This window comes from Eucyclogobius newberryi, unplaced genomic scaffold (assembly GCF_026437365.1).
Source record: "Eucyclogobius newberryi isolate DKJ021-1_F unplaced genomic scaffold, fEucNew1.0.hap1 SCAF_10, whole genome shotgun sequence".
In the NCBI taxonomy this organism is placed as follows: Eukaryota; Metazoa; Chordata; class Actinopteri; order Gobiiformes; family Gobiidae; genus Eucyclogobius; species Eucyclogobius newberryi.
In genome coordinates, this window is record NW_027315724.1 from 6884198 (window position 1) to 6908189 (window position 23992).

Consider the following 23992-nt stretch of genomic DNA (forward strand, 5'->3'; position numbering starts at 1 on the left):
AGTAAATTGATAGCTTGACAGCATTCATAAATGTCCAATAATACAATATTCTCACTATAATAGAAATATGCCAGGCATTGCAGTGCTCAGTTTGAGTGTTTCTACTGATATTCATCAGTTTGTCCTTAAACTCTGGACAGCTGAGCCACAAAGCGGGAGATTTAGGGGCTAGTGGCGCAATGGATAACGCGTCTGACTACGAATTAGAAGATTCTGGGTTCGACTCCTGGCTAGCTCGCATCAAATCTTAACTTGAAAACGGTCAGTTGATCAGTGTGAAGTAAATAAGTGGTAAATCCTTTAATGTTGAACTATGGGTTCATTTGGAAGATCAAACCAGATTCTGTCTTCTATCTTCTCAATTTTTAAGCAAGTAAAACTACTGTGTATCGTTTTTGTTTTTTGTTGATAGATTGGTCTGTGTACACTGATTTGATGTCAGACCCCAGTATCAAAAAGTAGATGTGGTAGTATAGCCTATGTACACTGCATTTTGTATGCAGCAGTCCATCAGACCCTCCAGTTGATATACTCCAGTCCACAACCCATCTTTGAAATCAATTTAAAAAAAAGAATCATCTTGTTTACGGGTTTAATTCTGTGTTAGCACTAGGTTAGACCTGGTTTGGTCTTGGTTAAGGCCTTGCTGAATTTTGCTTTCCACCTGCTTTGATTCAGGGTTAGTTCTGGTTCAGACCTGGTTGGTATTCGTCTAGTCCTAGTTTTAATTCAGGTTCGGTACTGGATGGGTAATTTTGCAAAGGAATGTTGCTAAAGCATTTGGTATGTTATTTCACACAACATTTGACAACATTTTGATACAGTAGTGTCGTGTTGTGCACCTCTGGTCCTCCGAAAAATCTGGCCCCAGGGGAAATTAAGTTGAATAGCCCTGGTATAGGGGCTAAGGGCACAATGGATAACGCAGGTGACTATGGATCAGAGGATTCTAGGCTCAGTGTGTAAAATAACTGGTAAGTACTAGAATGTTAGACAAGAGCTAATTTGGAGGCCCAAACAAAAACCTGGTCTTTGTCCACTGATTAAATGTCAGTGCTCTACGAAAAAGCAGCCGTGATCGTATAGTGGTAAGTACTCTGCGTTGTGGTCGCAGCAACCCCGGTTCGAATCCGGGTCACGGCATACCTAGCAAGATTTCTTTGCATTTTTCTCAATCAGTTTCATACATAAGAATATTACAGTAAATAGATAGCTTGACAGCATTCATAAATGTCCAAAAATACAATATTCTCACTATGATAGAAATATGCCAGGCATTGCAGTGCTCAGTTTGAGTGTTTCTACTGATATTCATCAGTTTGTCCTTAAACTCTGGACAACTGAGCCACAAAGCTGGAGTTTTAGGGGCTAGTGGCGCAATGGATAACTACGGATCAGAAGATTCTAGTTTCGACTTCTGGCTAGCTCGCATCAAATTTTAACTTGAAAACGGTCAGTTGATCAGTGTGAAATAAATAAGTGGTAAATCCTTTAATGTTAAACCAAGGGTTCATTTGGAAGATCAAACCAGATTCTGTCTTCTATCTTCTCAATTTTTAGGCAAGTAACACTACTGTGTATCGTTTTTGTTTTTTGGTGATAGATTGGTCTTTGTACACTGATTTGATGTCAGACCCCAGTATCAAAAAGTAGATGTGGTAGTATAGTCTATGTACACTGCATTTTGTATGCAGCAGTCCATCAGACCCTCCAGTTGATATACTCCAGTCCACAACCCATCTTTGAAATCAATTTAAAAAAAAGAATCATCTTGTTTACGGGTTTAATTCTGTGTTAGCACTAGGTTAGACCTGGTTTGGTCTTGGTTAAGGCCTTGCTGAATTTTGCTTTCCACCTGCTTTGATTCAGGGTTAGTTCTGGTTCAGACCTGGTTGGTATTCGTCTAGTCCTAGTTTTAATTCAGGTTCGGTACTGGATGGGTAATTTTGCAAAGGAATGTTGCTAAAGCATTTGGTATGTTATTTCACACAACATTTGACAACATTTTGATACAGTAGTGTCGTGTTGTGCACCTCTGGTCCTCCGAAAAATCTGGCCCCAGGGGAAATTAAGTTGAATAGCCCTGGTATAGGGGCTAAGGGCACAATGGATAACGCATGTGACTATGGATCAGAGGATTCTAGGCTCAGTGTGTAAAATAACTGGTAAGTACTAGAATGTTAGACAAGAGCTAATTTGGAGGCCCAAAAAAAAAAACTGGTCTTTGTCCACTGATTAAATGTCAGTGCCCTACGAAAAAGCAGCTGTCATCGTATAGTGGTAAGTATTCTGCGTTGTGGTCGCAGCAACCCCGGTTCGAATCCGGGTCACGGCATACCTAGCAAGATTTCTTTCCATTTTTCTCAATCAGTTTCATACATAAGAATATTACAGTAAATAGATAGCTTGACAGCATTCATAAATGTCCAATAATACAATATTCTCACTATGATAGAAATATGCCAGGCATTGCAGCGCTCAGTTTGAGTGTTTCTACTGATATTCATCAGTTTGTCCTTAAACTCTGGACAACTGAGACACAAAGCTGGAGTTTTAGGGGCTAGTGGCGCAATGGATAACTACGGATCAGAAGATTCTTGTTTCGACTCCTGGCTAGCTCGCATCAAATTTTAACTTGAAAACGGTCAGTTGATCAGTGTGAAATAAATAAGTGGTAAATCCTTTAATGTTAAACCAAGGGTTCATTTGGAAGATCAAACCAGATTCTGTCTTCTATCTTCTCAATTTTTAGGCAAGTAACACTACTGTGTATCGTTTTTGTTTTTTGGTGATAGATTGGTCTTTGTATACTGATTTGATGTCAGACCCCAGTATCAAAAAGTAGATGTGGTAGTATAGCCTATGTACACTGCATTTTGTATGCAGCAGTCCATCAGACCCTCCAGTTGATATACTCCAGTCCACAACCCATCTTTGAAATCAATTTAAAAAAAAGAATCATCTTGTTTACGGGTTTAATTCTGTGTTAGCACTAGGTTAGACCTGGTTTGGTCTTGGTTAAGGCCTTGCTGAATTTTGCTTTCCACCTGCTTTGATTCAGGGTTAGTTCTGGTTCAGACCTGGTTGGTATTCGTCTAGTCCTAGTTTTAATTCAGGTTCGGTACTGGATGGGTAATTTTGCAAAGGAATGTTGCTAAAGCATTTGGTATGTTATTTCACACAATATTTGACAACATTTTGATACAGTAGTGTCGTGTTGTGCACCTCTGGTCCTCCGAAAAATCTGGCCCCAGGGGAAATTAAGTTGAATAGCCCTGGTATAGGGGCTAAGGGCACAATGGATAACGCATGTGACTATGGATCAGAGGATTCTAGGCTCAGTGTGTAAAATAACTGGTAAGTACTAGAATGTTAGACAAGAGCTAATTTGGAGGCCCAAACAAAAACCTGGTCTTTGTCCACTGATTAAATGTCAGTGCCCTACGAAAAAGCAGCCGTGATCGTATAGTGGTAAGTACTCTGCGTTGTGGTCGCAGCAACCCCGGTTCGAATCCGGGTCACGGCATACCTAACAAGATTTCTTTGCATTTTTCTCAATCAGTTTCATACATAAGAATATTACAGTAAATTGATAGCTTGACAGCATTCATAAATGTCCAATAGTACAATATTCTCACTATAATAGAAATATGCCAGGCATTGCAGTGCTCAGTTTGAGTGTTTCTACTGATATTCATCAGTTTGTCCTTAAACTCTGGACAGCTGAGCCACAAAGCTGGAGATTTAGGGGCTAGTGGCGCAATGGATAACTACGGATCAGAAGATTCTAGTTTCGACTCCTGGCTAGCTCGCATCAAATTTTAACTTGAAAACGGTCAGTTGATCAGTGTGAAATAAATAAGTGGTAAATCCTTTAATGTTAAACCAAGGGTTCATTTGGAAGATCAAACCAGATTCTGTCTTCTATCTTCTCAATTTTTAGGCAAGTAACACTACTGTGTATCGTTTTTGTTTTTTGGTGATAGATTGGTCTTTGTACACTGATTTGATGTCAGACCCCAGTATCAAAAAGTAGATGTGGTAGTATAGCCTATGTACACTGCATTTTGTATGCAGCAGTCCATCAGACCCTCCAGTTGATATACTCCAGTCCACAACCCATCTTTGAAATCAATTTAAAAAAAAGAATCATCTTGTTTACGGGTTTAATTCTGTGTTAGCACTAGGTTAGACCTGGTTTGGTCTTGGTTAAGGCCTTGCTGAATTTTGCTTTCCACCTGCTTTGATTCAGGGTTAGTTCTGGTTCAGACCTGGTTGGTATTCGTCTAGTCCTAGTTTTAATTCAGGTTCGGTACTGGATGGGTAATTTTGCAAAGGAATGTTGCTAAAGCATTTGGTATGTTATTTCACACAACATTTGACAACATTTTGATACAGTAGTGTCGAGTTGTGCACCTCTGGTCCTCCGAAAAATCCGGCCCCAGGGGAAATTAATTGAAAAGCCCTGGTATAGGGGCTAAGGGCACAATGGATAACGCATGTGACTATGGATCAGAGGATTCTAGGCTCAGTGTGTAAAATAACTGGTAAGTACTAGAATGTTAGACAAGAGCTAATTTGGAGGCCCAAACAAAAACCTGGTCTTTGTCCACTGATTAAATGTCAGTGCTCTACAAAAAAGCAGCCGTGATCGTATAGTGGTAAGTACTCTGCGTTGTGGTCGCAGCAACCCCGGTTCGAATCCGGGTCACGGCATACCTAGCAAGATTTCTTTGCATTTTTCTCAATCAGTTTCATACATAAGAATATTACAGTAAATAGATAGCTTGACAGCATTCATAAATGTCCAAAAATACAATATTCTCACTATGATAGAAATATGCCAGGCATTGCAGTGCTCAGTTTGAGTGTTTCTACTGATATTCATCAGTTTGTCCTTAAACTCTGGACAACTGAGCCACAAAGCTGGAGTTTTAGGGGCTAGTGGCGCAATGGATAACGCGTCTGACTACGGATCAGAAGATTCTAGTTTCGACTCCTGGCTAGCTCGCATCAAATTTTAACTTGAAAACGGTCAGTTGATCAGTGTGAAATGAATAAGTGGTAAATCCTTTAATGTTAAACCAAGGGTTCATTTGGAAGATCAAACCAGATTATGTCTTCTATCTTCTCAATTTTTAGGCAAGTAACACTACTGTGTATCGTTTTTGTTTTTTGGTGATAGATTGGTCTTTGTACACTGATTTGATGTCAGACCCCAGTATCAAAAAGTAGATGTGGTAGTATAGCCTATGTACACTGCATTTTGTATGCAGCAGTCCATCAGACCCTCCAGTTGATATACTCCAGTCCACAACCCATCTTTGAAATCAATTTAAAAAAAAGAATCATCTTGTTTACGGGTTTAATTCTGTGTTAGCACTAGGTTAGACCTGGTTTGGTCTTGGTTAAGGCCTTGCTGAATTTTGCTTTCCACCTGCTTTGATTCAGGGTTAGTTCTGGTTCAGACCTGGTTGGTATTCGTCTAGTCCTAGTTTTAATTCAGGTTCGGTACTGGATGGGTAATTTTGCAAAGGAATGTTGCTAAAGCATTTGGTATGTTATTTCACACAACATTTGACAACATTTTGATACAGTAGTGTCGTGTTGTGCACCTCTGGTCCTCCGAAAAATCTGGCCCCAGGGGAAATTAAGTTGAATAGCCCTGGTATAGGGGCTAAGGGCACAATGGATAACGCATGTGACTATGGATCAGAGGATTCTAGGCTCAGTGTGTAAAATAACTGGTAAGTACTAGAATGTTAGACAAGAGCTAATTTGGAGGCCCAAACAAAAACCTGGTCTTTGTCCACTGATTAAATGTCAGTGCCCTATGAAAAAGCAGCCGTGATCGTATAGTGGTAAGTACTCTGCGTTGTGGTCGCAGCAACCCCGGTTCGAATCCGGGTCACGGCATACCTACCAAGATTTCTTTGCATTTTTCTCAATCAGTTTCATACATAAGAATATTACAGTAAATTGATAGCTTGACAGCATTCATAAATGTCCAATAGTACAATATTCTCACTATAATAGAAATATGCCAGGCATTGCAGTGCTCAGTTTGAGTGTTTCTACTGATATTCATCAGTTTGTCCTTAAACTCTGGACAGCTGAGCCACAAAGCTGGAGATTTAGGGGCTAGTGGCGCAATGGATAACGCGTCTGACTACGAATTAGAAGATTCTGGGTTCGACTCCTGGCTAGCTCGCATCAAATCTTAACTTGAAAACGGTCAGTTGATCAGTGTGAAATAAATAAGTGGTAAATCCTTTAATGTTGAACTATGGGTTCATTTGGAAGATCAAACCAGATTCTGTCTTCTATCTTCTCAATTTTTAAGCAAGTAAAACTACTGTGTATCGTTTTTGTTTTTTGTTGATAGATTGGTCTGTGTACACTGATTTGATGTCAGACCCCAGTATCAAAAAGTAGATGTGGTAGTATAGCCTATGTACACTGCATTTTGTATGCAGCAGTCCATCAGACCCTCCAGTTGATATACTCCAGTCCACAACCCATCTTTGAAATCAATTTAAAAAAAAGAATCATCTTGTTTACGGGTTTAATTCTGTGTTAGCACTAGGTTAGATCTGGTTTGGTCTTGGTTAAGGCCTTGCTGAATTTTGCTTTCCACCTGCTTTGATTCAGGGTTAGTTCTGGTTCAGACCTGGTTGGTATTCGTCTAGTCCTAGTTTTAATTCAGGTTCGGTACTGGATGGGTAATTTTGCAAAGGAATGTTGCTAAAGCATTTGGTATGTTATTTCACACAACATTTGACAACATTTTGATACAGTAGTGTCGTGTTGTGCACCTCTGGTCCTCCGAAAAATCTGGCCCCAGGGGAAATTAAGTTGAATAGCCCTGGTATAGGGGCTAAGGGCACAATGGATAACGCATGTGACTATGGATCAGAGGATTCTAGGCTCAGTGTGTAAAATAACTGGTAAGTACTAGAATGTTAGACAAGAGCTAATTTGGAGGCCCAAACAAAAACCTGGTCTTTGTCCACTGATTAAATGTCAGTGCTCTACAAAAAAGCAGCCGTGATCGTATAGTGGTAAGTACTCTGCGTTGTGGTCGCAGCAACCCCGGTTCGACTCCGGGTCACGGCATACCTAGCAAGATTTCTTTGCATTTTTCTCAATCAGTTTCATACATAAGAATATTACAGTAAATAGATAGCTTGACAGCATTCATAAATGTCCAATAATACAATATTCTCACTATGATAGAAATATGCCAGGCATTGCAGTGCTCAGTTTGAGTGTTTCTACTGATATTCATCAGTTTGTCCTTAAACTCTGGACAACTGAGCCACAAAGCTGGAGTTTTAGGGGCTAGTGGCGCAATGGATAACTACGGATCAGAAGATTCTAGTTTCGACTCCTGGCTAGCTCGCATCAAATTTTAACTTGAAAACGGTCAGTTGATCAGTGTGAAATGAATAAGTGGTAAATCCTTTAATGTTAAACCAAGGGTTCATTTGGAAGATCAAACCAGATTCTGTCTTCTATCTTCTCAATTTTTAGGCAAGTAACACTACTGTGTATCGTTTTTGTTTTTTGGTGATAGATTGGTCTTTGTACACTGATTTGATGTCAGACCCCAGTATCAAAAAGTAGATGTGGTAGTATAGCCTATGTACACTGCATTTTGTATGCAGCAGTCCATCAGACCCTCCAGTTGATGTACTCCAGTCCACAACCCATCTTTGAAATCAATTTAAAAAAAAGAATAATCTTGTTTACGGGTTTAATTCTGTGTTAGCACTAGGTTAGACCTGGTTTGGTCTTGGTTAAGGCCTTGCTGAATTTTGCTTTCCACCTGCTTTGATTCAGGGTTAGTTCTGGTTCAGACCTGGTTGGTATTCGTCTAGTCCTAGTTTTAATTCAGGTTCGGTACTGGATGGGTAATTTTGCAAAGGAATGTTGCTAAAGCATTTGGTATGTTATTTCACACAACATTTGACAACATTTTGATACAGTAGTGTCGTGTTGTGCACCTCTGGTCCTCCGAAAAATCTGGCCCCAGGGGAAATTAAGTTGAATAGCCCTGGTATAGGGGCTAAGGGCACAATGGATAACGCATGTGACTATGGATCAGAGGATTCTAGGCTCAGTGTGTAAAATAACTGGTAAGTACTAGAATGTTAGACAAGAGCTAATTTGGAGGCCCAAAAAAAAAAACTGGTCTTTGTCCACTGATTAAATGTCAGTGCCCTACGAAAAAGTAGCTGTGATCGTATAGTGGTAAGTATTCTGCGTTGTGGTCGCAGCAACCCCGGTTCGAATCCGGGTCACGGCATACCTAGCAAGATTTCTTTCCATTTTTCTCAATCAGTTTCATACATAAGAATATTACAGTAAATAGATAGCTTGACAGCATTCATAAATGTCCAATAATACAATATTCTCACTATGATAGAAATATGCCAGGCATTGCAGCGCTCAGTTTGAGTGTTTCTACTGATATTCATCAGTTTGTCCTTAAACTCTGGACAACTGAGCCACAAAGCTGGAGTTTTAGGGGCTAGTGGCGCAATGGATAACTACGGATCAGAAGATTCTAGTTTCGACTCCTGGCTAGCTCGCATCAAATTTTAACTTGAAAACGGTCAGTTGATCAGTGTGAAATAAATAAGTGGTAAATCCTTTAATGTTAAACCAAGGGTTCATTTGGAAGATCAAACCAGATTCTGTCTTCTATCTTCTCAATTTTTAGGCAAGTAACACTACTGTGTATCGTTTTTGTTTTTTGGTGATAGATTGGTCTTTGTATACTGATTTGATGTCAGACCCCAGTATCAAAAAGTAGATGTGGTAGTATAGCCTATGTACACTGCATTTTGTATGCAGCAGTCCATCAGACCCTCCAGTTGATATACTCCAGTCCACAACCCATCTTTGAAATCAATTTAAAAAAAAGAATCATCTTGTTTACGGGTTTAATTCTGTGTTAGCACTAGGTTAGATCTGGTTTGGTCTTGGTTAAGGCCTTGCTGAATTTTGCTTTCCACCTGCTTTGATTCAGGGTTAGTTCTGGTTCAGACCTGGTTGGTATTCGTCTAGTCCTAGTTTTAATTCAGGTTCGGTACTGGATGGGTAATTTTGCAAAGGAATGTTGCTAAAGCATTTGGTATGTTATTTCACACAACATTTGACAACATTTTGATACAGTAGTGTCGTGTTGTGCACCTCTGGTCCTCCGAAAAATCTGGCCCCAGGGGAAATTAAGTTGAATAGCCCTGGTATAGGGGCTAAGGGCACAATGGATAACGCATGTGACTATGGATCAGAGGATTCTAGGCTCAGTGTGTAAAATAACTGGTAAGTACTAGAATGTTAGACAAGAGCTAATTTGGAGGCCCAAACAAAAACCTGGTCTTTGTCCACTGATTAAATGTCAGTGCTCTACAAAAAAGCAGCCGTGATCGTATAGTGGTAAGTACTCTGCGTTGTGGTCGCAGCAACCCCGGTTCGAATCCGGGTCACGGCATACCTAGCAAGATTTCTTTGCATTTTTCTCAATCAGTTTCATACATAAGAATATTACAGTAAATAGATAGCTTGACAGCATTCATAAATGTCCAATAATACAATATTCTCACTATGATAGAAATATGCCAGGCATTGCAGTGCTCAGTTTGAGTGTTTCTACTGATATTCATCAGTTTGTCCTTAAACTCTGGACAACTGAGCCACAAAGCTGGAGTTTTAGGGGCTAGTGGCGCAATGGATAACTACGGATCAGAAGATTCTAGTTTCGACTCCTGGCTAGCTCGCATCAAATTTTAACTTGAAAACGGTCAGTTGATCAGTGTGAAATAAATAAGTGGTAAATCCTTTAATGTTAAACCAAGGGTTCATTTGGAAGATCAAACCAGATTCTGTCTTCTATCTTCTCAATTTTTAGGCAAGTAACACTACTGTGTATCGTTTTTGTTTTTTGGTGATAGATTGGTCTTTGTACACTGATTTGATGTCAGACCCCAGTATCAAAAAGTAGATGTGGTAGTATAGCCTATGTACACTGCATTTTGTATGCAGCAGTCCATCAGACCCTCCAGTTGATATACTCCAGTCCACAACCCATCTTTGAAATCAATTTAAAAAAAAGAATCATCTTGTTTACGGGTTTAATTCTGTGTTAGCACTAGGTTAGACCTGGTTTGGTCTTGGTTAAGGCCTTGCTGAATTTTGCTTTCCACCTGCTTTGATTCAGGGTTAGTTCTGGTTCAGACCTGGTTGGTATTCGTCTAGTCCTAGTTTTAATTCAGGTTCGGTACTGGATGGGTAATTTTGCAAAGGAATGTTGCTAAAGCATTTGGTATGTTATTTCACACAACATTTGACAACATTTTGATACAGTAGTGTCGTGTTGTGCACCTCTGGTCCTCCGAAAAATCTGGCCCCAGGGGAAATTAATTGAATAGCCCTGGTATAGGGGCTAAGGGCACAATGGATAACGCATGTGACTATGGATCAGAGGATTCTAGGCTCAGTGTGTAAAATAACTGGTAAGTACTAGAATGTTAGACAAGAGCTAATTTGGAGGCCCAAACAAAAACCTGGTCTTTGTCCACTGATTAAATGTCAGTGCCCTACGAAAAAGCAGCCGTGATCGTATAGTGGTAAGTACTCTGCGTTGTGGTCGCAGCAACCCCGGTTCGAATCCGGGTCACGGCATACCTACCAAGATTTCTTTGCATTTTTCTCAATCAGTTTCATACATAAGAATATTACAGTAAATTGATAGCTTGACAGCATTCATAAATGTCCAATAATACAATATTCTCACTATAATAGAAATATGCCAGGCATTGCAGTGCTCAGTTTGAGAGTTTCTACTGATATTCATCAGTTTGTCCTTAAACTCTGGACAACTGAGCCACAAAGCTGTAGTTTTAGGGGCTAGTGGCGCAATGGATAACGCGTCTGACTACGGATCAGAAGATTCTAGTTTCGACTCCTGGCTAGCTCGCATCAAATTTCAACTTAAAACGGTCAGTTGTTCAGTGTGAAATGAATAAGTGGTAAATCCTTTAATGTTAAACCAAGTGTTCATTTGGAAGATCAAACCAGATTCTGTCTTCTATCTTCTCAATTTTTAGGCAAGTAACACTACTGTGTATCGTTTTTGTTTTTTGGTGATAGATTGGTCTTTGTACACTGATTTGATGTCAGACCCCAGTATCAAAAAGTAGATGTGGTAGTATAGCCTATGTACACTGCATTTTGTATGCAGCAGTCCATCAGACCCTCCAGTTGATATACTCCAGTCCACAACCCATCTTTGAAATCAATTTAAAAAAAAGAATCATCTTGTTTACGGGTTTAATTCTGTGTTAGCACTAGGTTAGACCTGGTTTGGTCTTGGTTAAGGCCTTGCTGAATTTTGCTTTCCACCTGCTTTGATTCAGGGTTAGTTCTGGTTCAGACCTGGTTGGTATTCGTCTAGTCCTAGTTTTAATTCAGGTTCGGTACTGGATGGGTAATTTTGCAAAGGAATGTTGCTAAAGCATTTGGTATGTTATTTCACACAACATTTGACAACATTTTGATACAGTAGTGTCGTGTTGTGCACCTCTGGTCCTCCGAAAAATCTGGCCCCAGGGGAAATTAAGTTGAATAGCCCTGGTATAGGGGCTAAGGGCACAATGGATAACGCATGTGACTATGGATCAGAGGATTCTAGGCTCAGTGTGTAAAATAACTGGTAAGTACTAGAATGTTAGACAAGAGCTAATTTGGAGGCCCAAACAAAAACCTGGTCTTTGTCCACTGATTAAATGTCAGTGCCCTACAAAAAAGCAGCTGTGATCGTATAGTGGTAAGTACTCTGCGTTGTGGTCGCAGCAACCCTGGTTCGAATCCGGGTCACGGCATACCTAGCAAGATTTCTTTGCATTTTTCTCAATCAGTTTCATACATAAGAATATTACAGTAAATAGATAGCTTGACAGCATTCATAAATGTCCAATAATACAATATTCTCACTATGATAGAAATATGCCAGGCATTGCAGTGCTCAGTTTGAGTGTTTCTACTGATATTCATCAGTTTGTCCTTAAACTCTGGACAACTGAGCCACAAAGCTGGAGTTTTAGGGGCTAGTGGCGCAATGGATAACGCGTCTGACTACGGATCAGAAGATTCTGGTTTCGACTCCTGGCTAGCTTGCATCAAATTTTAACTTGAAAACGGTCAGTTGATCAGTGTGAAATGAATAAGTGGTAAATCCTTTAATGTTAAACCAAGGGTTCATTTGGAAGATCAAACCAGATTCTGTCTTCTATCTTCTCAATTTTTAGGCAAGTAACACTACTGTGTATCGTTTTTGTTTTTTGGTGATAGATTGGTCTTTGTACACTGATTTGATGTCAGACCCCAGTATCAAAAAGTAGATGTGGTAGTATAGCCTATGTACACTGCATTTTGTATGCAGCAGTCCATCAGACCCTCCAGTTGATATACTCCAGTCCACAACCCATCTTTGAAATCAATTTAAAAAAAATAATCATCTTGTTTACGGGTTTAATTCTGTGTTAGCACTAGGTTAGACCTGGTTTGGTCTTGGTTAAGGCCTTGCTGAATTTTGCTTTCCACCTGCTTTGATTCAGGGTTAGTTCTGGTTCAGACCTGGTTGGTATTCGTCTAGTCCTAGTTTTAATTCAGGTTCGGTACTGGATGGGTAATTTTGCAAAGGAATGTTGCTAAAGCATTTGGTATGTTATTTCACACAACATTTGACAACATTTTGATACAGTAGTGTCGTGTTGTGCACCTCTGGTCCTCCGAAAAATCTGGCCCCAGGGGAAATTAATTGAATAGCCCTGGTATAGGGGCTAAGGGCACAATGGATAACGCATGTGACTATGGATCAGAGGATTCTAGGCTCAGTGTGTAAAATAACTGGTAAGTACTAGAATGTTAGACAAGAGCTAATTTGGAGGCCCAAACAAAAACCTGGTCTTTGTCCACTGATTAAATGTCAGTGCCCTACGAAGAAGCAGCCGTGATCGTATAGTGGTAAGTACTCTGCGTTGTGGTCGCAGCAACCCCGGTTCGAATCCGGGTCACGGCATACCTAGCAAGATTTCTTTGCATTTATCTCAATCAGTTTCATACATAAGAATATTACAGTAAATAGATAGCTTGACAGCATTCATAAATGTCCAATAATACAATATTCTCACTATGATAGAAATATGCCAGGCATTGCAGTGCTCAGTTTGAGTGTTTCTACTGATATTCATCAGTTTGTCCTTAAACTCTGGACAACTGAGCCACAAAGCTGTAGTTTTAGGGGCTAGTGGCGCAATGGATAACGCGTCTGACTACGGATCAGAAGATTCTAGTTTCGACTCCTGGCTAGCTCGCATCAAATTTTAACTTGAAAACGGTCAGTTGATCAGTGTGAAATGAATAAGTGGTAAATCCTTTAATGTTAAACCAAGGGTTCATTTGGAAGATCAAACCAGATTCTGTCTTCTATCTTCTCAATTTTTAGGCAAGTAACACTACTGTGTATCGTTTTTGTTTTTTGGTGATAGATTTGTCTTTGTACACTGATTTGATGTCAGACCCCAGTATCAAAAAGTAGATGTGGTAGTATAGCCTATGTACACTGCATTTTGTATGCAGCAGTCCATCAGACCCTCCAGTTGATATACTCCAGTCCACAACCCATCTTTGAAATCAATTTAAAAAAAAGAATCATCTTGTTTACGGGTTTAATTCTGTGTTAGCACTAGGTTAGACCTGGTTTGGTCTTGGTTAAGGCCTTGCTGAATTTTGCTTTCCACCTGCTTTGATTCAGGGTTAGTTCTGGTTCAGACCTGGTTGGTATTCGTCTAGTCCTAGTTTTAATTCAGGTTCGGTACTGGATGGGTAATTTTGCAAAGGAATGTTGCTAAAGCATTTGGTATGTTATTTCACACAACATTTGACAACATTTTGATACAGTAGTGTCGTGTTGTGCACCTCTGGTCCTCCGAAAAATCTGGCCCCAGGGGAAATTAATTGAATAGCCCTGGTATAGGGGCTAAGGGCACAATGGATAACGCATGTGACTATGGATCAGAGGATTCTAGGCTCAGTGTGTAAAATAACTGGTAAGTACTAGAATGTTAGACAAGAGCTAATTTGGAGGCCCAAACAAAAACCTGGTCTTTGTCCACTGATTAAATGTCAGTGCCCTACGAAAAAGCAGCCGTGATCGTATAGTGGTAAGTACTCTGCGTTGTGGTCGCAGCAACCCTGGTTCGAATCCGGGTCACGGCATACCTACCAAGATTTCTTTGCATTTTTCTCAATCAGTTTCATACATAAGAATATTACAGTAAATTGATAGCTTGACAGCATTCATAAATGTCCAATAATACAATATTCTCACTATAATAGAAATATGCCAGGCATTGCAGTGCTCAGTTTGAGAGTTTCTACTGATATTCATCAGTTTGTCCTTAAACTCTGGACAACTGAGCCACAAAGCTGGAGTTTTAGGGGCTAGTGGCGCAATGGATAACGCGTCTGACTACGGATCAGAAGATTCTAGGTTCGACTCCTGGCTAGCTCGCATCAAATTTTAACTTGAAAACGGTCAGTTGATCAGTGTGAAATAAATAAGTGGTAAATCCTTTAATGTTGAACCAAGGGTTCATTTGGAAGATCAAACCAGATTCTGTCTTCTATCTTCTCAATTTTTAAGCAAGTAAAACTACTGTGTATCGTTTTTGTTTTTTGTTGATAGATTGGTCTGTGTACACTGATTTGATGTCAGACCCCAGTATCAAAAAGTAGATGTGGTAGTATAGCCTATGTACACTGCATTTTGTATGCAGCAGTCCATCAGACCCTCCAGTTGATATACTCCAGTCCACAACCCATCTTTGAAATCAATTTAAAAAAAAGAATCATCTTGTTTACGGGTTTAATTCTGTGTTAGCACTAGGTTAGACCTGGTTTGGTCTTGGTTAAGGCCTTGCTGAATTTTGCTTTCCACCTGCTTTGATTCAGGGTTAGTTCTGGTTCAGACCTGGTTGGTATTCGTCTAGTCCTAGTTTTAATTCAGGTTCGGTACTGGATGGGTAATTTTGCAAAGGAATGTTGCTAAAGCATTTGGTATGTTATTTCACACAACATTTGACAACATTTTGATACAGTAGTGTCGTGTTGTGCACCTCTGGTCCTCCGAAAAATCTGGCCCCAGGGGAAATTAAGTTGAATAGCCCTGGTATAGGGGCTAAGGGCACAATGGATAACGCATGTGACTATGGATCAGAGGATTCTAGGCTCAGTGTGTAAAATAACTGGTAAGTACTAGAATGTTAGACAAGAGCTAATTTGGAGGCCCAAACAAAAACCTGGTCTTTGTCCACTGATTAAATGTCAGTGCCCTACGAAAAAGCAGCTGTGATCGTATAGTGGTAAGTACTCTGCGTTGTGGTCGCAGCAACCCTGGTTCGAATCCGGGTCACGGCATACCTAGCAAGATTTCTTTGCATTTTTCTCAATCAGTTTCATACATAAGAATATTACAGTAAATAGATAGCTTGACAGCATTCATAAATGTCCAATAATACAATATTCTCACTATGATAGAAATATGCCAGGCATTGCAGTGCTCAGTTTGAGTGTTTCTACTGATATTCATCAGTTTGTCCTTAAACTCTGGACAACTGAGCCACAAAGCTGGAGTTTTAGGGGCTAGTGGCGCAATGGATAACGCGTCTGACTACGGATTAGAAGATTCTGGTTTCGACTTCTGGCTCCCTCGCATCAAATTTTAACTTGAAAACGGTCAGTTGATCAGTGTGAAATGAATAAGTGGTAAATCCTTTAATGTTAAACCAAGGGTTCATTTGGAAGATCAAACCAGATTCTGTCTTCTATCTTCTCAATTTTTAGGCAAGTAACACTACTGTGTATCGTTTTTGTTTTTTGGTGATAGATTGGTCTTTGTACACTGATTTGATGTCAGACCCCAGTATCAAAAAGTAGATGTGGTAGTATAGCCTATGTACACTGCATTTTGTATGCAGCAGTCCATCAGACCCTCCAGTTGATATACTCCAGTCCACAACCCATCTTTGAAATCAATTTAAAAAAAATAATCATCTTGTTTACGGGTTTAATTCTGTGTTAGCACTAGGTTAGACCTGGTTTGGTCTTGGTTAAGGCCTTGCTGAATTTTGCTTTCCACCTGCTTTGATTCAGGGTTAGTTCTGGTTCAGACCTGGTTGGTATTCGTCTAGTCCTAGTTTTAATTCAGGTTCGGTACTGGATGGGTAATTTTGCAAAGGAATGTTGCTAAAGCATTTGGTATGTTATTTCACACAACATTTGACAACATTTTGATACAGTAGTGTCGTGTTGTGCACCTCTGGTCCTCCGAAAAATCTGGCCCCAGGGGAAATTAATTGAATAGCCCTGGTATAGGGGCTAAGGGCACAATGGATAACGCATGTGACTATGGATCAGAGGATTCTAGGCTCAGTGTGTAAAATAACTGGTAAGTACTAGAATGTTAGACAAGAGCTAATTTGGAGGCCCAAACAAAAACCTGGTCTTTGTCCACTGATTAAATGTCAGTGCCCTACGAAAAAGCAGCCGTGATCGTATAGTGGTAAGTACTCTGCGTTGTGGTCGCAGCAACCCCGGTTCGAATCCGGGTCACGGCATACCTACCAAGATTTCTTTGCATTTTTCTCAATCAGTTTCATACATAAGAATATTACAGTAAATTGATAGCTTGACAGCATTCATAAATGTCCAATAATACAATATTCTCACTATAATAGAAATATGCCAGGCATTGCAGTGCTCAGTTTGAGAGTTTCTACTGATATTCATCAGTTTGTCCTTAAACTCTGGACAACTGAGCCACAAAGCTGGAGTTTTAGGGGCTAGTGGCGCAATGGATAACGCGTCTGACTACGGATCAGAAGATTCTAGGTTCGACTCCTGGCTAGCTCGCATCAAATTTTAACTTGAAAACGGTCAGTTGATCAGTGTGAAATAAATAAGTGGTAAATCCTTTAATGTTGAACCAAGGGTTCATTTGGAAGATCAAACCAGATTCTGTCTTCTATCTTCTCAATTTTTAAGCAAGTAAAACTACTGTGTATCGTTTTTGTTTTTTGTTGATAGATTGGTCTGTGTACACTGATTTGATGTCAGACCCCAGTATCAAAAAGTAGATGTGGTAGTATAGCCTATGTACACTGCATTTTGTATGCAGCAGTCCATCAGACCCTCCAGTTGATATACTCCAGTCCACAACCCATCTTTGAAATCAATTTAAAAAAAAGAATCATCTTGTTTACGGGTTTAATTCTGTGTTAGCACTAGGTTAGACCTGGTTTGGTCTTGGTTAAGGCCTTGCTGAATTTTGCTTTCCACCTGCTTTGATTCAGGGTTAGTTCTGGTTCAGACCTGGTTGGTATTCGTCTAGTCCTAGTTTTAATTCAGGTTCGGTACTGGATGGGTAATTTTGCAAAGGAATGTTGCTAAAGCATTTGGTATGTTATTTCACACAACATTTGACAACATTTTGATACAGTAGTGTCGTGTTGTGCACCTCTGGTCCTCCGAAAAATCTGGCCCCAGGGGAAATTAATTGAATAGCCCTGGTATAGGGGCTAAGGGCACAATGGATAACGCATGTGACTATGGATCAGAGGATTCTAGGCTCAGTGTGTAAAATAACTGGTAAGTACTAGAATGTTAGACAAGAGCTAATTTGGAGGCCCAAACAAAAACCTGGTCTTTGTCCACTGATTAAATGTCAGTGCCCTACGAAAAAGCAGCCGTGATCGTATAGTGGTAAGTACTCTGCGTTGTGGTCGCAGCAACCCCGGTTCGAATCCGGGTCACGGCATACCTACCAAGATTTCTTTGCATTTTTCTCAATCAGTTTCATACATAAGAATATTACAGTAAATTGATAGCTTGACAGCATTCATAAATGTCCAATAATACAATATTCTCACTATAATAGAAATATGCCAGGCATTGCAGTGCTCAGTTTGAGAGTTTCTACTGATATTCATCAGTTTGTCCTTAAACTCTGGACAACTGAGCCACAAAGCTGGAGTTTTAGGGGCTAGTGGCGCAATGGATAACGCGTCTGACTACGGATCAGAAGATTCTAGGTTCGACTCCTGGCTAGCTCGCATCAAATTTTAACTTGAAAACGGTCAGTTGATCAGTGTGAAATAAATAAGTGGTAAATCCTTTAATGTTGAACCAAGGGTTCATTTGGAAGATCAAACCAGATTCTGTCTTCTATCTTCTCAATTTTTAAGCAAGTAAAACTACTGTGTATCGTTTTTGTTTTTTGTTGATAGATTGGTCTGTGTACACTGATTTGATGTCAGACCCCAGTATCAAAAAGTAGATGTGGTAGTATAGCCTATGTACACTGCATTTTGTATGCAGCAGTCCATCAGACCCTCCAGTTGATATACTCCAGTCCACAACCCATCTTTGAAATCAATTTAAAAAAAAGAATCATCTTGTTTACGGGTTTAATTCTGTGTTAGCACTAGGTTAGACCTGGTTTGGTCTTGGTTAAGGCCTTGCTGAATTTTGCTTTCCACCTGCTTTGATTCAGGGTTAGTTCTGGTTCAGACCTGGTTGGTATTCGTCTAGTCCTAGTTTTAATTCAGGTTCGGTACTGGATGGGTAATTTTGCAAAGGAATGTTGCTAAAGCATTTGGTATGTTATTTCACACAACATTTGACAACATTTTGATACAGTAGTGTCGTGTTGTGCACCTCTGGTCCTCCGAAAAATCTGGCCCCAGGGGAAATTAAGTTGAATAGCCCTGGTATAGGGGCTAAGGGCACAATGGATAACGCATGTGACTATGGATCAGAGGATTCTAGGCTCAGTGTGTAAAATAACTGAAAAGTACTAGAATGTTAGACAAGAGCTAATTTGGAGGCCCAAACAAAAACCTGGTCTTTGTCCACTGATTAAATGTCAGTGCCCTACGAAAAAGCAGCCGTGATCGTATAGTGGTAAGTACTCTGCGTTGTGGTCGCAGCAACCCCGGTTCGAATTCGGGTCACGGCATACCTACCAAGATTTCTTTGCATTTTTCTCAATCAGTTTCATACATAAGAATATTACAGTAAATTGATAGCTTGACAGCATTCATAAATGTCCAATAATACAATATTCTCACTATAATAGAAATATGCCAGGCATTGCAGTGCTCAGTTTGAGAGTTTCTACTGATATTCATCAGTTTGTCCTTAAACTCTGGACAACTGAGCCACAAAGCTGTAGTTTTAGGGGCTAGTGGCGCAATGGATAACGCGTCTGACTACGGATCAGAAGATTCTAGTTTCGACTCCTGGCTAGCTCGCATCAAATTTTAACTTGAAAACGGTCAGTTGATCAGTGTGAAATGAATAAGTGGTAAATCCTTTAATGTTAAACCAAGGGTTCATTTGGAAGATCAAACCAGATTCTGTCTTCTATCTTCTCAATTTTTAGGCAAGTAACACTACTGTGTATCGTTTTTGTTTTTTGGTGATAGATTGGTCTTTGTACACTGATTTGATGTCAGACCCCAGTATCAAAAAGTAGATGTGGTAGTATAGCCTATGTACACTGCATTTTGTATGCAGCAGTCCATCAGACCCTCCAGTTGATATACTCCAGTCCACAACCCATCTTTGAAATCAATTTAAAAAAAAGAATCATCTTGTTTACGGGTTTAATTCTGTGTTAGCACTAGGTTAGACCTGGTTTGGTCTTGGTTAAGGCCTTGCTGAATTTTGCTTTCCACCTGCTTTGATTCAGGGTTAGTTCTGGTTCAGACCTGGTTGGTATTCGTCTAGTCCTAGTTTTAATTCAGGTTCGGTACTGGATGGGTAATTTTGCAAAGGAATGTTGCTAAAGCATTTGGTATGTTATTTCACACAACATTTGACAACATTTTGATACAGTAGTGTCGTGTTGTGCACCTCTGGTCCTCCGAAAAATCTGGCCCCAGGGGAAATTAATTGAATAGCCCTGGTATAGGGGCTAAGGGCACAATGGATAACGCATGTGACTATGGATCAGAGGATTCTAGGCTCAGTGTGTAAAATAACTGGTAAGTACTAGAATGTTAGACAAGAGCTAATTTGGAGGCCCAAACAAAAACCTGGTCTTTGTCCACTGATTAAATGTCAGTGCCCTACGAAAAAGCAGCCGTGATCGTATAGTGGTAAGTACTCTGCGTTGTGGTCGCAGCAACCCCGGTTCGAATCCGGGTCACGGCATACCTAGCAAGATTTCTTTGCATTTATCTCAATCAGTTTCATACATAAGAATATTACAGTAAATAGATAGCTTGACAGCATTCATAAATGTCCAATAATACAATATTCTCACTATGATAGAAATATGCCAGGCATTGCAGTGCTCAGTTTGAGTGTTTCTACTGATATTCATCAGTTTGTCCTTAAACTCTGGACAACTGAGCCACAAAGCTGTAGTTTTAGGGGCTAGTGGCGCAATGGATAACGCGTCTGACTACGGATCAGAAGATTCTAGTTTCGACTCCTGGCTAGCTCGCATCAAATTTTAACTTGAAAACGGTCAGTTGATCAGTGTGAAATGAATAAGTGGTAAATCCTTTAATGTTAAACCAAGGGTTCATTTGGAAGATCAAACCAGATTCTGTCTTCTATCTTCTCAATTTTTAGGCAAGTAACACTACTGTGTATCGTTTTTGTTTTTTGGTGATAGATTGGTCTTTGTACACTGATTTGATGTCAGACCCCAGTATCAAAAAGTAGATGTGGTAGTATAGCCTATGTACACTGCATTTTGTATGCAGCAGTCCATCAGACCCTCCAGTTGATATACTCCAGTCCACAACCCATCTTTGAAATCAATTTAAAAAAAAGAATCATCTTGTTTACGGGTTTAATTCTGTGTTAGCACTAGGTTAGACCTGGTTTGGTCTTGGTTAAGGCCTTGCTGAATTTTGCTTTCCACCTGCTTTGATTCAGGGTTAGTTCTGGTTCAGACCTGGTTGGTATTCGTCTAGTCCTAGTTTTAATTCAGGTTCGGTACTGGATGGGTAATTTTGCAAAGGAATGTTGCTAAAGCATTTGGTATGTTATTTCACACAACATTTGACAACATTTTGATACAGTAGTGTCGTGTTGTGCACCTCTGGTCCTCCGAAAAATCTGGCCCCAGGGGAAATTAATTGAATAGCCCTGGTATAGGGGCTAAGGGCACAATGGATAACGCATGTGACTATGGATCAGAGGATTCTAGGCTCAGTGTGTAAAATAACTGGTAAGTACTAGAATGTTAGACAAGAGCTAATTTGGAGGCCCAAACAAAAACCTGGTCTTTGTCCACTGATTAAATGTCAGTGCCCTACGAAAAAGCAGCCGTGATCGTATAGTGGTAAGTACTCTGCGTTGTGGTCGCAGCAACCCCGGTTCGAATCCGGGTCACGGCATACCTACCAAGATTTCTTTGCATTTTTCTCAATCAGTTTCATACATAAGAATATTACAGTAAATTGATAGCTTGACAGCATTCATAAATGTCCAATAATACAATATTCTCACTATAATAGAAATATGCCAGGCATTGCAGTGCTCAGTTTGAGAGTTTCTACTGATATTCATCAGTTTGTCCTTAAACTCTGGACAACTGAGCCACAAAGCTGGAGTTTTAGGGGCTAGTGGCGCAATGGATAACGCGTCTGACTACGGATCAGAAGATTCTAGGTTCGACTCCTGGCTAGCTCGCATCAAATTTTAACTTGAAAACGGTCAGTTGATCAGTGTGAAATAAATAAGTGGTAAATCCTTTAATGTTGAACCAAGGGTTCATTTGGAAGATCAAACCAGATTCTGTCTTCTATCTTCTCAATTTTTAGGCAAGTAACACTACTGTGTATCGTTTTTGTTTTTTGGTGATAGATTGGTCTTTGTACACTGATTTGATGTCAGACCCCAGTATCAAAAAGTAGATGTGGTAGTATAGCCTATGTACACTGCATTTTGTATGCAGCAGTCCATCAGACCCTCCAGTTGATATACTCCAGTCCACAACCCATCTTTGAAATCAATTTAAAAAAAAGAATCATCTTGTTTACGGGTTTAATTCTGTGTTAGCACTAGGTTAGACCTGGTTTGGTCTTGGTTAAGGCCTTGCTGAATTTTGCTTTCCACCTGCTTTGATTCAGGGTTAGTTCTGGTTCAGACCTGGTTGGTATTCGTCTAGTCCTAGTTTTAATTCAGGTTCGGTACTGGATGGGTAATTTTGCAAAGGAATGTTGCTAAAGCATTTGGTATGTTATTTCACACAACATTTGACAACATTTTGATACAGTAGTGTCGTGTTGTGCACCTCTGGTCCTCCGAAAAATCTGGCCCCAGGGGAAATTAATTGAATAGCCCTGGTATAGGGGCTAAGGGCACAATGGATAACGCATGTGACTATGGATCAGAGGATTCTAGGCTCAGTGTGTAAAATAACTGGTAAGTACTAGAATGTTAGACAAGAGCTAATTTGGAGGCCCAAACAAAAACCTGGTCTTTGTCCACTGATTAAATGTCAGTGCCCTACGAAAAAGCAGCCGTGATCGTATAGTGGTAAGTACTCTGCGTTGTGGTCGCAGCAACCCCGGTTCGAATCCGGGTCACGGCATACCTAGCAAGATTTCTTTGCATTTATCTCAATCAGTTTCATACATAAGAATATTACAGTAAATAGATAGCTTGACAGCATTCATAAATGTCCAATAATACAATATTCTCACTATGATAGAAATATGCCAGGCATTGCAGTGCTCAGTTTGAGTGTTTCTACTGATATTCATCAGTTTGTCCTTAAACTCTGGACAACTGAGCCACAAAGCTGTAGTTTTAGGGGCTAGTGGCGCAATGGATAACGCGTCTGACTACGGATCAGAAGATTCTAGTTTCGACTCCTGGCTAGCTCGCATCAAATTTTAACTTGAAAACGGTCAGTTGATCAGTGTGAAATGAATAAGTGGTAAATCCTTTAATGTTAAACCAAGGGTTCATTTGGAAGATCAAACCAGATTCTGTCTTCTATCTTCTCAATTTTTAGGCAAGTAACACTACTGTGTATCGTTTTTGTTTTTTGGTGATAGATTGGTCTTTGTACACTGATTTGATGTCAGACCCCAGTATCAAAAAGTAGATGTGGTAGTATAGCCTATGTACACTGCATTTTGTATGCAGCAGTCCATCAGACCCTCCAGTTGATATACTCCAGTCCACAACCCATCTTTGAAATCAATTTAAAAAAAAGAATCATCTTGTTTACGGGTTTAATTCTGTGTTAGCACTAGGTTAGACCTGGTTTGGTCTTGGTTAAGGCCTTGCTGAATTTTGCTTTCCACCTGCTTTGATTCAGGGTTAGTTCTGGTTCAGACCTGGTTGGTATTCGTCTAGTCCTAGTTTTAATTCAGGTTCGGTACTGGATGGGTAATTTTGCAAAGGAATGTTGCTAAAGCATTTGGTATGTTATTTCACACAACATTTGACAACATTTTGATACAGTAGTGTCGTGTTGTGCACCTCTGGTCCTCCGAAAAATCTGGCCCCAGGGGAAATTAATTGAATAGCCCTGGTATAGGGGCTAAGGGCACAATGGATAACGCATGTGACTATGGATCAGAGGATTCTAGGCTCAGTGTGTAAAATAACTGGTAAGTACTAGAATGTTAGACAAGAGCTAATTTGGAGGCCCAAACAAAAACCTGGTCTTTGTCCACTGATTAAATGTCAGTGCCCTACGAAAAAGCAGCCGTGATCGTATAGTGGTAAGTACTCTGCGTTGTGGTCGCAGCAACCCCGGTTCGAATCCGGGTCACGGCATACCTACCAAGATTTCTTTGCATTTTTCTCAATCAGTTTCATACATAAGAATATTACAGTAAATTGATAGCTTGACAGCATTCATAAATGTCCAATAATACAATATTCTCAC

The 23992-nt window shown here is 40.0% G+C and overlaps 23 non-coding genes across 23 annotated transcripts; all 23 read left to right on the plus strand.

The window, feature by feature from the left end:
• Positions 1-165: 165 nt before the first annotated feature.
• Positions 166-238, plus strand: trnar-acg (transfer RNA arginine (anticodon ACG)). The gene has a single exon. It is a non-coding gene; the product is annotated as a tRNA-Arg (tRNA).
• Positions 239-1071: 833 nt separating this feature from the next.
• trnah-gug (transfer RNA histidin (anticodon GUG)) lies at positions 1072-1143 on the plus strand. Its single transcript has one exon. It is a non-coding gene; the product is annotated as a tRNA-His (tRNA).
• A 2311-nt stretch (positions 1144-3454) lies between these two features.
• trnah-gug (transfer RNA histidin (anticodon GUG)) lies at positions 3455-3526 on the plus strand. The gene has a single exon. It is a non-coding gene; the product is annotated as a tRNA-His (tRNA).
• Positions 3527-4644: 1118 nt separating this feature from the next.
• trnah-gug (transfer RNA histidin (anticodon GUG)) lies at positions 4645-4716 on the plus strand. Its single transcript has one exon. It is a non-coding gene; the product is annotated as a tRNA-His (tRNA).
• Positions 4717-5844: 1128 nt separating this feature from the next.
• Positions 5845-5916, plus strand: trnah-gug (transfer RNA histidin (anticodon GUG)). Its single transcript has one exon. It is a non-coding gene; the product is annotated as a tRNA-His (tRNA).
• A 222-nt stretch (positions 5917-6138) lies between these two features.
• trnar-acg (transfer RNA arginine (anticodon ACG)) lies at positions 6139-6211 on the plus strand. Its single transcript has one exon. It is a non-coding gene; the product is annotated as a tRNA-Arg (tRNA).
• Positions 6212-7044: 833 nt separating this feature from the next.
• Positions 7045-7116, plus strand: trnah-gug (transfer RNA histidin (anticodon GUG)). The gene has a single exon. It is a non-coding gene; the product is annotated as a tRNA-His (tRNA).
• A 2311-nt stretch (positions 7117-9427) lies between these two features.
• trnah-gug (transfer RNA histidin (anticodon GUG)) lies at positions 9428-9499 on the plus strand. Its single transcript has one exon. It is a non-coding gene; the product is annotated as a tRNA-His (tRNA).
• A 1118-nt stretch (positions 9500-10617) lies between these two features.
• On the plus strand, positions 10618-10689 carry trnah-gug (transfer RNA histidin (anticodon GUG)). The gene has a single exon. It is a non-coding gene; the product is annotated as a tRNA-His (tRNA).
• A 1127-nt stretch (positions 10690-11816) lies between these two features.
• trnah-gug (transfer RNA histidin (anticodon GUG)) lies at positions 11817-11888 on the plus strand. The gene has a single exon. It is a non-coding gene; the product is annotated as a tRNA-His (tRNA).
• A 1127-nt stretch (positions 11889-13015) lies between these two features.
• On the plus strand, positions 13016-13087 carry trnah-gug (transfer RNA histidin (anticodon GUG)). Its single transcript has one exon. It is a non-coding gene; the product is annotated as a tRNA-His (tRNA).
• Positions 13088-14214: 1127 nt separating this feature from the next.
• trnah-gug (transfer RNA histidin (anticodon GUG)) lies at positions 14215-14286 on the plus strand. The gene has a single exon. It is a non-coding gene; the product is annotated as a tRNA-His (tRNA).
• A 222-nt stretch (positions 14287-14508) lies between these two features.
• On the plus strand, positions 14509-14581 carry trnar-acg (transfer RNA arginine (anticodon ACG)). Its single transcript has one exon. It is a non-coding gene; the product is annotated as a tRNA-Arg (tRNA).
• Positions 14582-15414: 833 nt separating this feature from the next.
• On the plus strand, positions 15415-15486 carry trnah-gug (transfer RNA histidin (anticodon GUG)). The gene has a single exon. It is a non-coding gene; the product is annotated as a tRNA-His (tRNA).
• A 1127-nt stretch (positions 15487-16613) lies between these two features.
• trnah-gug (transfer RNA histidin (anticodon GUG)) lies at positions 16614-16685 on the plus strand. The gene has a single exon. It is a non-coding gene; the product is annotated as a tRNA-His (tRNA).
• A 222-nt stretch (positions 16686-16907) lies between these two features.
• trnar-acg (transfer RNA arginine (anticodon ACG)) lies at positions 16908-16980 on the plus strand. The gene has a single exon. It is a non-coding gene; the product is annotated as a tRNA-Arg (tRNA).
• Positions 16981-17812: 832 nt separating this feature from the next.
• Positions 17813-17884, plus strand: trnah-gug (transfer RNA histidin (anticodon GUG)). Its single transcript has one exon. It is a non-coding gene; the product is annotated as a tRNA-His (tRNA).
• Positions 17885-18106: 222 nt separating this feature from the next.
• trnar-acg (transfer RNA arginine (anticodon ACG)) lies at positions 18107-18179 on the plus strand. The gene has a single exon. It is a non-coding gene; the product is annotated as a tRNA-Arg (tRNA).
• A 2032-nt stretch (positions 18180-20211) lies between these two features.
• Positions 20212-20283, plus strand: trnah-gug (transfer RNA histidin (anticodon GUG)). The gene has a single exon. It is a non-coding gene; the product is annotated as a tRNA-His (tRNA).
• A 1127-nt stretch (positions 20284-21410) lies between these two features.
• trnah-gug (transfer RNA histidin (anticodon GUG)) lies at positions 21411-21482 on the plus strand. The gene has a single exon. It is a non-coding gene; the product is annotated as a tRNA-His (tRNA).
• A 222-nt stretch (positions 21483-21704) lies between these two features.
• Positions 21705-21777, plus strand: trnar-acg (transfer RNA arginine (anticodon ACG)). The gene has a single exon. It is a non-coding gene; the product is annotated as a tRNA-Arg (tRNA).
• An 832-nt stretch (positions 21778-22609) lies between these two features.
• Positions 22610-22681, plus strand: trnah-gug (transfer RNA histidin (anticodon GUG)). The gene has a single exon. It is a non-coding gene; the product is annotated as a tRNA-His (tRNA).
• A 1127-nt stretch (positions 22682-23808) lies between these two features.
• On the plus strand, positions 23809-23880 carry trnah-gug (transfer RNA histidin (anticodon GUG)). Its single transcript has one exon. It is a non-coding gene; the product is annotated as a tRNA-His (tRNA).
• The last annotated feature ends 112 nt before the right edge of the window (positions 23881-23992 follow it).